This window comes from Xenopus laevis, chromosome 3S (genome assembly GCF_017654675.1).
Source record: "Xenopus laevis strain J_2021 chromosome 3S, Xenopus_laevis_v10.1, whole genome shotgun sequence".
Lineage (NCBI taxonomy): Eukaryota > Metazoa > Chordata > Amphibia > Anura > Pipidae > Xenopus > Xenopus laevis.
In genome coordinates, this window is record NC_054376.1 from 77,530,541 (window position 1) to 77,544,424 (window position 13,884).

General features: G+C 38.0%; 1 protein-coding gene across 1 annotated transcript in view; it reads left to right on the forward strand.

The window, feature by feature from the left end:
* The first annotated feature begins 11,958 nt into the window (after positions 1-11,958).
* grm8.S (glutamate receptor, metabotropic 8 S homeolog) overlaps positions 11,959-13,884 on the forward strand; it is a 424,459-nt gene continuing 422,533 nt past the window's right edge. The window contains exon 1 of the mRNA XM_041588525.1: positions 11,959-13,070. The gene's annotated coding sequence lies outside the window, so the exon portion shown is untranslated. The remainder of the gene's footprint in view (positions 13,071-13,884) is intronic.

The following is a 13,884-nucleotide window of genomic DNA, read 5'->3' on the forward strand; positions in this document are numbered from 1 at the left end:
ATTTCACCCTATTTTAGATTCTCAAAGCAATAGTGACACATGAAAACTTCAAAATCTTAATCAAGAAAGGGAGAACTAATAAGTAGCTGAAAATCTCTTCTTAAGCCTTTAAGCAGATGAGAGGTTCGTGATCAGAAAATCATGAGCAGTTTCAAGATTCACATGAGTATTCTGAAATTCTAGGAATCACAACAGACAATGAAATGTAATTGCTAATTTGTTGGGTACTCTGAACATTTTGTTTGGTTTCAGACAAATTCCAATAGCAGCTTTCTAAAACATTCATTAGATAACACTGAATGAAGTATATTGAAGTGTATAAGATTTATAAATTATGTTTAATTTTGACAATTTTAGATTTATACTAAAACTGTATTCAGTCCTGAAACGTGAAAAATATATATATTGGAAGCATTTATTAGGTGACCTATTGACATTATTGATCAGTTTGGAAAGTGAGAAGTTCTGGGGCATTATGCCTTAAAATCCTCTGCAAAAATACTAGATCTCATGTAGTGCTACATTGAGGAAAGATTAATTCCTGATTATGGGACTGATTATCTTACCATTGCCCTTGCTACTACTATATTTGGATCTCCTGGCCCTCCCATTCCATATGTTTTATGATTATTGCTAAGCATATCCCATTACAGCTGGTTATAATCATTTTTACATAGTGACAATGTGCAGTTGTATAAATATTTTCCTTAAAGGGGTGGTTCACCTTCAGGTTTACTTTTAGTATGTTACAGAATGGTCAATTCTAAGAAACTTTTCAATTGGTCTTCATTATTTATTTTATATCATTTTTAAATGATTTGCTGCCTTCTGAATCTTTCCAGCTTTCAAATGGGGTCACTGACCCCATCTAAAAACAAATGCTCTGTAAGGCTACAAATGTATTGTTGTTTTTTATTTTTCTATTCAGTCCTCTCCTATTCATATTTCAGTCTCTTGTTCAAATGAGTGCATGGTTGCTAGGGTATTTTGAACCCTAGCAAACTGATTGCTGAAATTGCAAACTGGAGAGCTGCTGAATAAAAAGCTAAATAACTTAAAAACCACAAATAATTAAAAATGAAAACCAATTGCAAATTGTCTCAGAATATCACTATCTACATCATATTAAAAGTTAATTCAAAGGTGAACAACCCCTTTAAGCAGTGTACTGGCAGATAGCCTTTTTTTGGATCAGTTAGAAGATAGGCAGGTTTCAATCTTTGGGGGGAAAAAGCAATGGACACATGTTTTTTCTCAATGCTTATTTAATAATATCAGGACCTTAACATAATTTTGCCTAATTAGAGGTCCCTGGTAAGGCCTCACTATGAGTGTGCAATGTTTTGGGCTCCAGTCCTTAAGAAGGATATTAATGAACTGGAGAATGTGCAGAGACACAACTCTCCAGAGAGACTCTCTTTCTCTCTTAATAGAGCACACACTGGGACAGCCAGGACTCTGTTCTGGGAACAGCCAGCCCACCAGCTACCTACAGAGAGCTCTATCCTCAGCTGCCAATTACATGAGTGCAATAACATTAACACTTTTTCAACCAGGTGAAGCTTTGCATCCCATAAAATGTACCTTCACTCTACATATTTTTGTAGAATAGTAGAATAGTGGCTGCCCAATTAATATATATATATATATATATATATATATATATATATATATATATATATATATATATATATATATATATATATATATATATATATATATAATATAATATATAAAAAATCCAAAAGGAAGAGGAAATTGCTAAGCAATTTATGGTCTTGAGAATGGTCTTAGATACAGACCGAAACCTCGACCTGCTTTTTAAATGTATTTAAATGTATTTTAAATTTTTCTAAAAATCCTTGTGTGCATCCTCTTCCTTTTGGATTTTTTCTAAATACAGCTGCAATGGATAACACCAAGATAATATAGATTATTTAGCTATGTTTTTGGTGTGCTGAACTATGTATTTTGTATGATTATATGCTGACAGCACGGCATACAGTTCAAGCACCCTGCTTTTCTACTCCTTTTTTTGTTTCTATAAATTGAATTTTGGTGAAGTCACTTTGACCTAGTATTCTCAAGGACTCTGAACTTAAGCAGATTCAGATCGTGTTCTATGGCAGCAGTCAAACACAGAATTACCATGCAGATCTAATGAGGCTGACCTAATAGCAGACTGGGAGAGATTGAAACAGCGTGAAACTGACCTGGACCTCCATGGCATGTTCCTGTCGGATTATTACAGATTGAGGAGGATCCCCCGTGGCTTCCGGATTCGGAATATACCTACAATTGGCAGAACAAATCGAGTTCTGCAAGAAATGGATAGGGGTTTTAAACAAATGCTTCTTCAATTTAATGATTCTTGCGATTGAGGAAGTAGCAGGTGAAATCACTAAGGTGCGTAAATCCCTGGCTGCACATGAGACGGAACATGCTAGTGTTTACTGGGGACACTGCGAATGCCACACTCACAGAGACGCGCATCGACTGAAGCATACAGTATAAGCAAGATTTGTTGCGGTTTAAAAAGGAAAAGTTAAGTCGCGGGAATGAGGATTATTCCTATTGCAGAGTGTACAGATGGCTTAGCGGTGAGGGATCAAGCTCAACATGGCCCCCATTTTAGATGCCCCCCGCAACATAAGTTAGTGAAACCTCTGAACTCTGTTGATACAAGTTCAGGTGATACCGATGGTGATGAACTCGCCAATAAAGCTACATGTTCCAATACAGCCACTATGGATGAGCCACCTTCTGGAGCATCTCCTTCTACTTCTTTTTTTAGAGGAGCCCCTACCAAGCGTCAAATCACCTTCAGGTCGAGGCCGCACAAAAGGTACCCAAGGCGGAGGGGGCAGAAGAGGAAGGGGCCACAGGATGTAGAAGTGCCCATTTTCAATCTCTCAAAGCACACTTTGTCTACTGCTGAGGTGAGCTTGTTACACAAAGGTTTATCCTTTGTACCAACTTGTCATTTTGATTCTTTGGGGTGGGAAATTGATAGCTTCAAATTGTGCAGGGGTTTGAATTTGAAGGATCACTTTAAGGACAACACCACCCAATATGATGTAACTTCGGAACATACTAAACTCAAATTGAAGAGCATGTTTACCCCCCAATTCTTCATCCCACTATTAAGTTATTCAAACAAGCACTAGATCGTGAGATTAATGATAATATCCCTGTAAATTGGCCTAGGCAGAAAGAACATTACCTTCACGAAACCTACGCTCTGCTTCTGATCTTCGCCTCACTTCTCCTCTGATCACTTCTGCCCATTCTCGTCTACAAGACTTTTCTCGGGCTTCTGCTTTTCTCTGGAACTCTCTGCCACAAGTCAGACTTTCTCCTTCTTTCCAAACTTTCAAGTGCTCCTTAAAGACCCATCTGTTTAAAGAGGCTTATTCGATGTACCTTAATTAATCATTGCTGTATCAAAAATGACAAAATGTTTATATAATCCTAATGTCTCAATTGTACCCTAACCTTTAGTTTGTAAACTCTAATCTCTAGGTCCTTCTAAACCTATTGTATTCTGTAATCCTTGTTTGTTATCCACCATTTATTCCCTGTTTGCTATAACTGCAGTAAAGCACTGCGTATCTTGACAGCGCTATATAAATAAATGATGATGATGATGAGCGAGCAGCCATTAAAACACTTATGCAGGACACTGAATTGGTAATCCGTCTACCCGATAAGGGGGGTGGCATTGTTTTTCCTGAACTATTGCGGTTATCGGGACGAGATCCTGGGACAATTATCAGATATACGCGTGTATAGACTGGTACCGAGAGATCCTGTTACTATATTTAAGCCATAGGTGGATAGAGTGATTAATGATGCTTTTGAAGTGGGGATAATACCATTATTTCAAACAAGTAGTAGATCATGAGATTAATGATAATATCCCTGTAAATTGGCCAAGGCAGAGCATTACCTTCAATGAGCGAGCAGCCCTTAAAACACTTATGCAGTACACTGAATTGGTTATCCGTCCGCCCGATAAGGGGGGTGGCATTGTTTTTCTGAACTATTGCGATTATCGGGACGAGATCCTGGGCCAATTATCAGATATACGTGTGTACAGACTGGTACCGAGAGATCCTGTTACTATATTTAAGCCATAGGTGGACAGAGTGATTAATGATGCTTTTGAAGTGGGGATAATACCATTATCGTTAAAACAATTTTTGACACAAGACCCCATCTGTCCGATCTTGTATGCTCTACCTAAAGTCCATAAAAGTCTATTGAAACCGCCAGGCCGCCCGATAGTATCAGGGGCTCGTTACTACACCCACTTGGGATATATCTGGATACTGTGTTACAACCTGCAGTACAAAATACAACGACATATCTAAGAGACACCCCACATCTATTGGAATGTTTAAAGTCTTTGGAAATTCCCCCAGGCGCTAGATGTATGCTCCCTAGCCGGGATGTGGTTAGCCTCTATACGTGTATTCTACACGAGGCAGGAATGGACTCAGTAAAATGGTCCCTGGACACATTTGAAGGGTACGATGGTCCCCCTATATTTTATGTGTTGGAGTTACTAAGGCTCTGTCTATCTATGAATTATTTTCGCTTCCAACAGGATTTCTTTCTTCAAGTGGCTGGGACGGCGATGTGAGCGACCATGGCACCCTCATATGCCAACCTTTTTATGCATCAATTTGAGCAATCTTTCATTATTCCGAAATATGGTGATAGGATTCTTTTCTTTCATCTGTACATCGACGATATCCTGATGGTCTGTGGAGGCACGGAAGATAAGTTTTTGTTAATGATTCAGGAGTTAAATAATCTTGATGCCATGTCAAATTTACGTGTGAAATACACACAGAACAGCTAAACTTTCTGGATGTGGAACTATGGATAAGTGATAACCACATTGAATACACTCTTTTTCATAAGAAAACTGATAAAAATGTTCTCCTTCATTATAGCAGTTGCCACCCACCAACAATGAAAAAATTGCTACCCATATCCCAATTTTGTCGGGTCCTTCGGAATTACTCTAATCAAGTAATGGCTGAGCAACAACTCAACGAAATGTGAATTCATTTTAGAGACCGTGGTTATCCTGCACCGATCCTGGGCCAGGCATGGACAGCGGCCAGACGACGCATACAGGAACCACTATTGCAGGGTGAGAAACACTCCAATTTTATACTGTATACAGTACAAAATTAACCACACATTCCCATAACATTAAAAAGGTGGTTAAAAACCACTGGGACATAATACAGGCAGATGCTGGTCTTACAAAAATAATCCCAGATAGACCTATGGTGCTTCACAGGAGAGGTGCGAATTTGAGAGACTTACTTGTAAAGAGCGATCCTGTTAATTGCTACCAGAAAAAACAGTGTACTTGGCTACGGAACGACAACCCCGGGTGCTTTAATTATCCAAACCTCCTGCAGGTACATGACACCTGGTAATGTCTTACGTAGGGAAGACTGATCAGATTTTACAATTACGCAGGGACGGCTATCAGTACTATGGACATGATCAGGTGTGCATGCAGTTGAATTACACCCAGCTTTCCCTTAATAAAGGATTGTGCAATTTTCACATGATCACTGACATAGCCTGGGTTTGGTTGAGTCTGGGAGTGTTTTAGCTATTTATACATGTGATTTTTAATTAGCAATTTATGGTCTTGACAATGGTCTTAGATACAGACCGAAACGTCAACCTGCTTTTTAAATGTATTTAATAATGAATATCATTTTTAAAATTTTTCTAAAAATCCTTGTGTGCATCCTCTTTGTTTTAGATTTTTTCTAAATGCAGCTGCAATGGATAGCACCAAATGTACATTCTAGGTGCATTGAATGGACTGCAGAGAGAGAGGCCTTAGGGAAAAAGGGTTAACTTTACCTCTCAACCAGATAATTAAGGGACAGCTGAGGTTGGATAAGCTGCTTTAGCTTGTAAAAGGTGTGTGTCCCTCACCTATGAAAAAGAGAGAACCTCCCTAGAGATCTGCGGCTGAGTATAGTGGATAGAAAGCTGTAAAGTACCTTGTTTATGTTTTTGGTGGAGAAACCCATCAAACCCCAGGGAGTAAGGGTCCAGCTCCAGTTTGATTGCTGTGTTTGAGACATATGCATTTTACTGTTCATTTATTTTAATCTGCACTGCTGAAAAGGACAGTAAGAAATCTAGTCTGGTGTCCCTGTCTTCCACCCATATATACATACTATTTGTGAAAAATATGTTTTACCAACACACTACCATCAATTTTGTACTATATTGTTAATTTCATGAAATATATAGTTTACAGTGACGCAAACTAGTTATGTTAGTGTCATTTTAAAATGGGATCATGCTGGACATTGGTTTAATATGTGTAGAAAATATTTAAACTGCTTCAACCTGCTAAAGGGTGAGCTTTTGCTCAGAACCATCATTGCATGTTTACTATTAACAACATACCTACTGACCAAAATCAGTAAAACTGATTTTTAGTTTAAATCACAAATACATGTAACTATTTCCACCCTAAAGGCCAGTTCATTGATGGCATAGGTGTAGAACTGGATTATTACTAAATGGGGCCATAGGCAAGAAATGGCTTTTGGAGGCCCCCAACCTATAACTGTTGTATAAAAAAAAATAGTGTCACTTTAGCAGTGATCTGATCAGGGCTGGATTTACATAGCAGGCGCCACAAAGCCCACTGCCGTTTGTTGCCCCCATCCTTCCCCTTTATTTGCACAAAGTTTCATAATTGGGACTGGAGCAATAGGGATTTTAAAACCTCTGTGCATCCCCAGTGTTTCTGAACCGATGTGGGTATGGTTGAGCAGCATGCCGTCCCCTAGAATTCTGCTGCCCTAGGCCTGGGCCTTGGTGGCCTTTCCACAAATCTGGGCCTGGATCTGATTACACTGGATCAGTACCATTAATTTTTTGCAGTTTCAGGTACCAGGCCCCTGACACAAGGGGGCAGATTTATTAAGGGTCAAATTGAAAATTTGATTATTGTCAAAACTCTTAGATTCAAATTGTGAATTGTCCAAATTCGATTCGAGTTTTAATTTGAATTTCAAGATTTATCACACTCATTAAGAACTCAAGAACATGGCTCATTAAGAACTCAAATTTGACTTTTTCACCACCTAAAACCTGTTGAGTGCCTGCATAAGTCAATGGAAGAGGTCCAGGGACATGTTAGTAGCCTTCCTGACATTCTAGTTTTTTTCTGAAAAAAAAAACTCGAATCAAGTTTAGTCTAAATCGATTCGATTCGAGTATTTGGGTCGGGAAAATTCCTAAGAGTTTTAGATATTTGATTTTTTTTTATAAATAACCCCATTTCGAGTAAATTGGAACTTAATAGAGTTTTTAAACTAAAAAACATGAATTCTAAATTAGACCTTTAATAAATGTAACTCTAGGATAGCCCAAGGCTAGTGCCTAGGACACCTTATGGGTAATCTGGCTCAGGATAGGCTAGGCTATGACTGAAGAGTATACTTTTTCCCATTTGTGCAATTGTATTTAACCGTACTTTTTTTTTTATTAGCTCATTTTAAACCCTGTAGCAATCCGGCAAAGACTTCAGTTGCGCACCATTCAGAGAGAGAACATTAGCACAATAAACTGCAATATGCTCTCCTTAATCTAAACAAAGTTCCTAACATCCCGAGAAGGGCACACACACAGGAAGTTAGGGCTGTTCACTAAAGGATAAAAAACAACAGGTCAGACTAAATACAAATACTCTGTTGAACAAGTGTCCAACAATGTTGAACTAGCCTTTGGTACTTGTTGTCAGTTTTCTATTTAGTGTTGTTCAATGGCATACGCTACTATAAAAGTAATATTTGTATGTAAATGACTTGATACATGAAGCATTGTTTTACTTGTGGGCTGTTTTTTTTTATAGAGAACTGTGATAATCCAGTTTAAGATCTGAAATAGAGATATACCTATAATACAAGATTTATATTATACGAAATAAACTAGCAGGTGTAAAGAATATTTTGTATGTAATTTTTTCTCTTGCCTTTGTTTTGCCGCATGTGAAGTTTGAATTGCTATCTGGCTGCTGGGTAATTCATTCACTTGTATGTTCCTGTTTCTAAAAGGGTGGCAGGTACTGCGATAGAGAGATAAGATAGATAATTTAAACACCCCAAAAGGTGGCAATTAATAATATTAATGTCATATTTATTCCGAAGTTTCGGCTCTAACACTCGAGCCTTCTCCTGAAGAAGGCTCGAGTGTTAGAGCCGAAACGTCGGAATAAAACCACTTTGTTTGCACGATTTTTTGGTTGCTATCTATCTATATATATATATATATTTATATTTATATATAATTTTTTTTGACAGCAATGTTGCATGTGATTTTAGTATAACGGCATCCAGCAGAGAGGGTTTGTGAATTCACTCAAATTCACCACTTCACCCATTAGAAAGGATGTTATTTATACCTAGATATGAGTCTATAGTATACGTCATCCAGGTCCAACTACATAGTATAGTACCTGAATGTGCATGATAAATATCCCCAATACCATGTACTGTGTTTAAGTTGCTGCTTTGTTGCAATAATATGTACAAGATAACAAGTATGTAACTCTATTTTATTAGAAGGTGAGCAGGGACCTCAACTCTGGGATGGCAGTGGATGTGATTTACTTAGACTTTGCTAAAGAATTTGATACAGTACCACACAAAAAGTAACTGTTTAAATTGGAACATAGTATTTTTACTTGGATAGAGAACTGGCTGAAGGATAGATTACAAAGAGTTATGGTGGAACATTTTCTAATTGGACCAGTGTTAGTGGAGTTCTTCTGGGGTCTGTACTTGGTCCTTTGCTTTTAAACTTGTTTATTAATGACCTGGAGGAGGGTATTGATAGTACGGTTTCTATTTTTGCTGATGATAAGCTGTAGCAATGTCCATTTGTTTTTAAAGAACACTATTCTAAGCAACATTGTTATAGAACAGAAGTTTTCACTATTAATTTTTGCCCCACCACTAACTGGACATGCAACCAGAAGAGTAACAAGCAATGCAATTTTGTAAGCTAAGTGAGGGGCAGAACTTCACACTTTACAAAGTTCTCTCTCTGGTGCCAGAAGACATGCTCCACCTGCCATGTTACTGTTCAGTATGTTAGTGGGCACCTGTCTAGTTGTTACTTCTGCCAATAATATGATAAAGTCTTAAAAGAAAGAAAGGGGTTTTATGAGATAGCATTGACAAGGTTCTAGTAACCCTGGACAATAAATAAGTCATGCAATGTTTAGTACTCTAAACAGGAAGCAAGTAAAATTTGCTTTTTATAACACTAATAGCTTGGCCACCAATTACAGTCACTTAACACTAGTACATGCAGATTTCTCCAGTCTTGTTAAAATGTCTCACCATTACTGTGGCTCTGTATTAAGCTACATTTTTACCCAATAGCTAAAATAAATTCACATTCAAAATAATTCAGAAGCAGAGCAATACATTACATTATTCAAATTAAAATAGACTAAATAGGTAAGGATTAATTGCTGCTTATGTTTACTGCAATAATTCTCATGAACTACATAGCCAATCTGAAAGTCTGTTGTTTTTAATTTTGAAAAGATTACATGACGAATTCAACTATACTATCCAACAAAGCAAACTCTACACAATATCTCTTTGAATTGCATGTTTAAGTAATGCCAATGGACTTCAACAAGAGATTTGAATTGCTGACCTAAGGATGAAAAACTTAATATACTTGCATCAGACTTCCAATCTAAACCTTCAAACTGAATAAACTTTAAAGTAGCTGACAAGCATAGCTATGGGATCTGAAGGATGTGGAAACATAGAGTGGCTTTTCTTCTGCAGTTTCTCTTAAAAGCTTTGCATTTAGATTAACACTGATATGGTTTATTGGTGGTATAATACACTGCACCACAATAGGTTATATGTATTATGTATGAGGAATAATAAACCTAATGCTGCTCAGATCAAAAGACAATAAATATTGTGATACATAGCAAGTTGCACAGAGACCACATTAATTTGGAATTCTTGGACCAATGTATGATCAAAAGAATAATAGCTAAATTCTTCCTCTGTTTACCAAAACTGACAAAGAGTTCCCCAAATATGTTCAGATAGATACAGAATACCCACAAAGTAAGAAATAGCTTTCTTTCCAGGTTGTTTATAATCCATCTATAGGAAAGCAACATGCTAGATGGTGCCCTTAAAGATATAAAAAACAATTCATGAATACACATCAGAATAAAATAATTAGCATTTTCAATCAATCAGAATGTAATGCTTGTTGTTAAAATAGAATTCTAGTGGAAGACTAGAAGAGAGTTAATAACAGAATAATAATGTTTTTGATTGGCTCAGTGTTCTTGGAGATGTTCTTTCCAAAACATTTCCCGGATATACAATTGGTTCCTGTCTAACTTCCTCAAATATATGTCTTCTTCCTTTAAATGTGTTGTCCTGTAGAAGAGCGAGAATGTATGTATATTTTCTTTGTTACTTTCTTTACTTTTTTAAATGTATCTATCAGAAAGGAATAGATCATATTAGTGATCTTTAATAATGTCCATCATGTGCATTATGGTAGACATTATTTTAGTAGAAAGGTGAAGTGGACTATGGTTCACTATTTAAAGAAAAAAATATCAATTTCCTTTATGTTTTTAATAAAGCAGCACTAAACCAAAGCCCATTACATGTTTACCCTTATACATAGATCCTATCCCTATCCTTAGATTAGGTCTAAATTTGCAATATAGATGGCAGACCCCCTCCCTGATTCCCCAGCCTAGGTGTTACCCACAGTAAATGCCCCTAACTCTTTACTTACCCCTCGTTGCATTTTCAGCGCATCGGAATTCACGGGCGTCATCTTCTTCTCTTCAGTAATCTTTGTGAAATAAGCGCTGTATCGCGCATGCACAATTGGAACAGTCTGCCGGTTTTTTAACAACTGCACATGTGCTGAAAGTCATGGAAATTGCCAGAAGAAGTGCAGAAGATTACCGAAGAGAAGAAGATGGCACCCGTGAACTCCGATGCGCTGAATCTGCACCACGGGGTAAGTAAAGGGTTAGAGGCATTTACCGAGGGTAACACCTAGGCTGGGGTTCTCCTTTAAATGAAGTAATGGTTTTCTGGTGCTCCTTTTGCAGTACAAGCTAGCCCCCCAGCTGCTTAATTTAGCTCCCCTGACATTGTTACAAACAGGTGGAAGACAAAAATGTTTAAAGGGACCATTTTAGTTGTTAAAAGACCAACAAACTTTTCAGTGTTTATCAGATACACATTTGTGCCTTCAAGGAAATTTTAAGCAACACGATTAAACAGTGTAAGAACAAGCAGGCTGCACATGCATGCACATATTTTGAGTAACAATTCATTAAAGCTGCAAAACAGCTTAAAACAGTGAATAGTTCTATTTTACATCTTACCTTGAGCCACCATTTTGCGCTGTTCTACATGACACAATACCTGACATGAATGAGCAAAGTGTATGATAGTAGAAAAATACATTTTTCCCACAAAAAGGCTTTATGTGTATGTTAGTATAGAGTCCTGTTATGTTTTTGGGTATATTTTATCTTTAATTTATTTTTTTATCTTTATCAAATGTCAAAAGAAACTTTTGACACTTGAAATCCACAAGAGAAAAAAAATATAAAACAAGGGAACAAAATGATCAGGAATTTCACCCATCTATCTTCATCAAATGCATGTTGCATTAAGAATCAAGTGTAGTTGTTGTTTTGGTATTCATTTTCAACATGTCACCCATCTGAAACCTGAAAAGAATTATTAATAGTATTTTAATTTTGTAGGGATACACCAATGATATTAAAGATAGAATTATTAGTTGTGATCTCACCTTTGCAAATAAATAGAATAGAATTGTGTGATACCCATAACTTCTCCATTCAATGCCCCAATAATTTACTGTTTTCTTCTAACAAGGAGACAAGGTTGTGCTAACAGGGAGGAATGTTCTGAAGCATGGAAAGAGAACAGCACTCTGCAGCTTAGGGAGGATTCCTCATGCAGAAACGAATATGCAGTTGCCAAGACCTTCCTGAAGATGGAACTTTCCGACCAAGTAAAATATTCCTATCAAAGGGCTAATTCTACCCAGGAAGCTTATGTAAAAAAAACGTGAAATGGTGTTAGCCAAGAAATCAATATACAAGTTATTGTAAAAGTTACACAACATTTAATGGACTGCATAACAGCAAATGCTCTCTTATTGATGAAGAAATACTGTATATGGATTTCCTCCAAATCAACCGTAAAGCAGGCGAGCAGATTAGACATACCTTTTAATGAAGAACACCAGATGTTCAGAAAAATACCTCTTAATTTATGACACTGTTGTTGGCTACAGGAATGGAAGCGGCTGAGAATGGCTCCCAAGCAACCCCCCTAATATGATGTGGAATAACAAGAACAAGCCTCCCCTTCATCTTTAACTTGTACAGCCCCCTCCCACCCCCACTGTCGTTGTAGGCCACTTTACTGGTATTAATCGTGCGTTTTAGTTTCCCTTTATAGCCAACGTCCTCTGTCCATTCTGTCTTGGCAAGTTGATCGCACTTCATACACTGATTAAATATTAAAGTCCTGGGCGCGATAATTGCAGAGGATTGTGCATCGCTGTGAAATGCATCAGGGCTGAGAGACATACAAAAGAAGGAGGGCTATGGCAGCAAGAGTGGGGGAGGCAGCGGGACCTAGACTGTAGCGCAGTGCTCACTTCATCGTGCCTCCCGCGTGGAAGGATTTGCCTGCGAGCATTCCATGTTAGTGGCAGGGAAGTTAAAGGGATGCTCGTGGTCAGGGAGAAGGTCTGCTGAGAGGTGGATAAGAAGGGGAGTGCGAGAGACCAATAGCCGCCTGTGGGAGTATTTGTTATTCACATGGAGGGGCGAGCTCAGGACTAGCTGCCTGTTTCAGCACCACGGACAGAGCTACAAGTGCGGCTCATTGGAGACAAGCGCGGGAACAGCCTTTGCACTGACAGGCGATGCAGACGCGCAGACATTCTGGCCGGTACGTACCACTCACATCTATAGGGGCACCCCCGTGTCTTATTGCAGCGACCGATAATAAGTCATGTCATGGCGTGTGATGTATGGCAGTATTGTGTATTTTGGATAAAAAGCAGGCTCCTAATACTTATCGATTATTTTATGCAGTTTCTGCCGCAGGTTATAATTCAATCTTTCACATCTTCCTCGCCGACAAATGAGTCAATTAGGTGTTGGATTGGGATAGTGTGCCGGTCGGACTAACAGCCTTCACTTGTTAATGTGTTGGAGTCATGGGGTGTCTGTAAGCTATAATGCAGGGACTCATTGCCTTTAGCAGAGATAAAGAATATATAACTCACAGCCCCACACTGTGCTCATTTGTAAAGTCAAGGTACAAAAAAGTATGGTTTTACAGTGCAATTATAGCTGCAATTTTCTCAACCCCAAATGTTTCCTCTTTAAAGCAGGGGAGCACCAGTTAGGGCTGTGAATAATTTAATAAATCCATCAAAAGGGTACCATTTGTGACATAGGTTTTACTGATGCTAAAGGGAAATGTTAGGCTCATGTTAATGGCAGAAGAGGATCAAATAGAGCAGAATGAAGTACCATCCTGAAACATGTACTTCAGTAAATGGTAGGTTTGCTATTAGCATTAATTGAAAGCTTTATGTTGATCATCCCAGCACTCTAGTATAGAGTGTAACCATAAAAGACACATCTGTGAATCAACACCCTGAGAAATACCTCCCAGTTTTACACCCTAGATAATAATCTCAGGCACAGCATTGGAATATAAACTTTCTGCTGTTTCTTATGGCACGATGATTTTG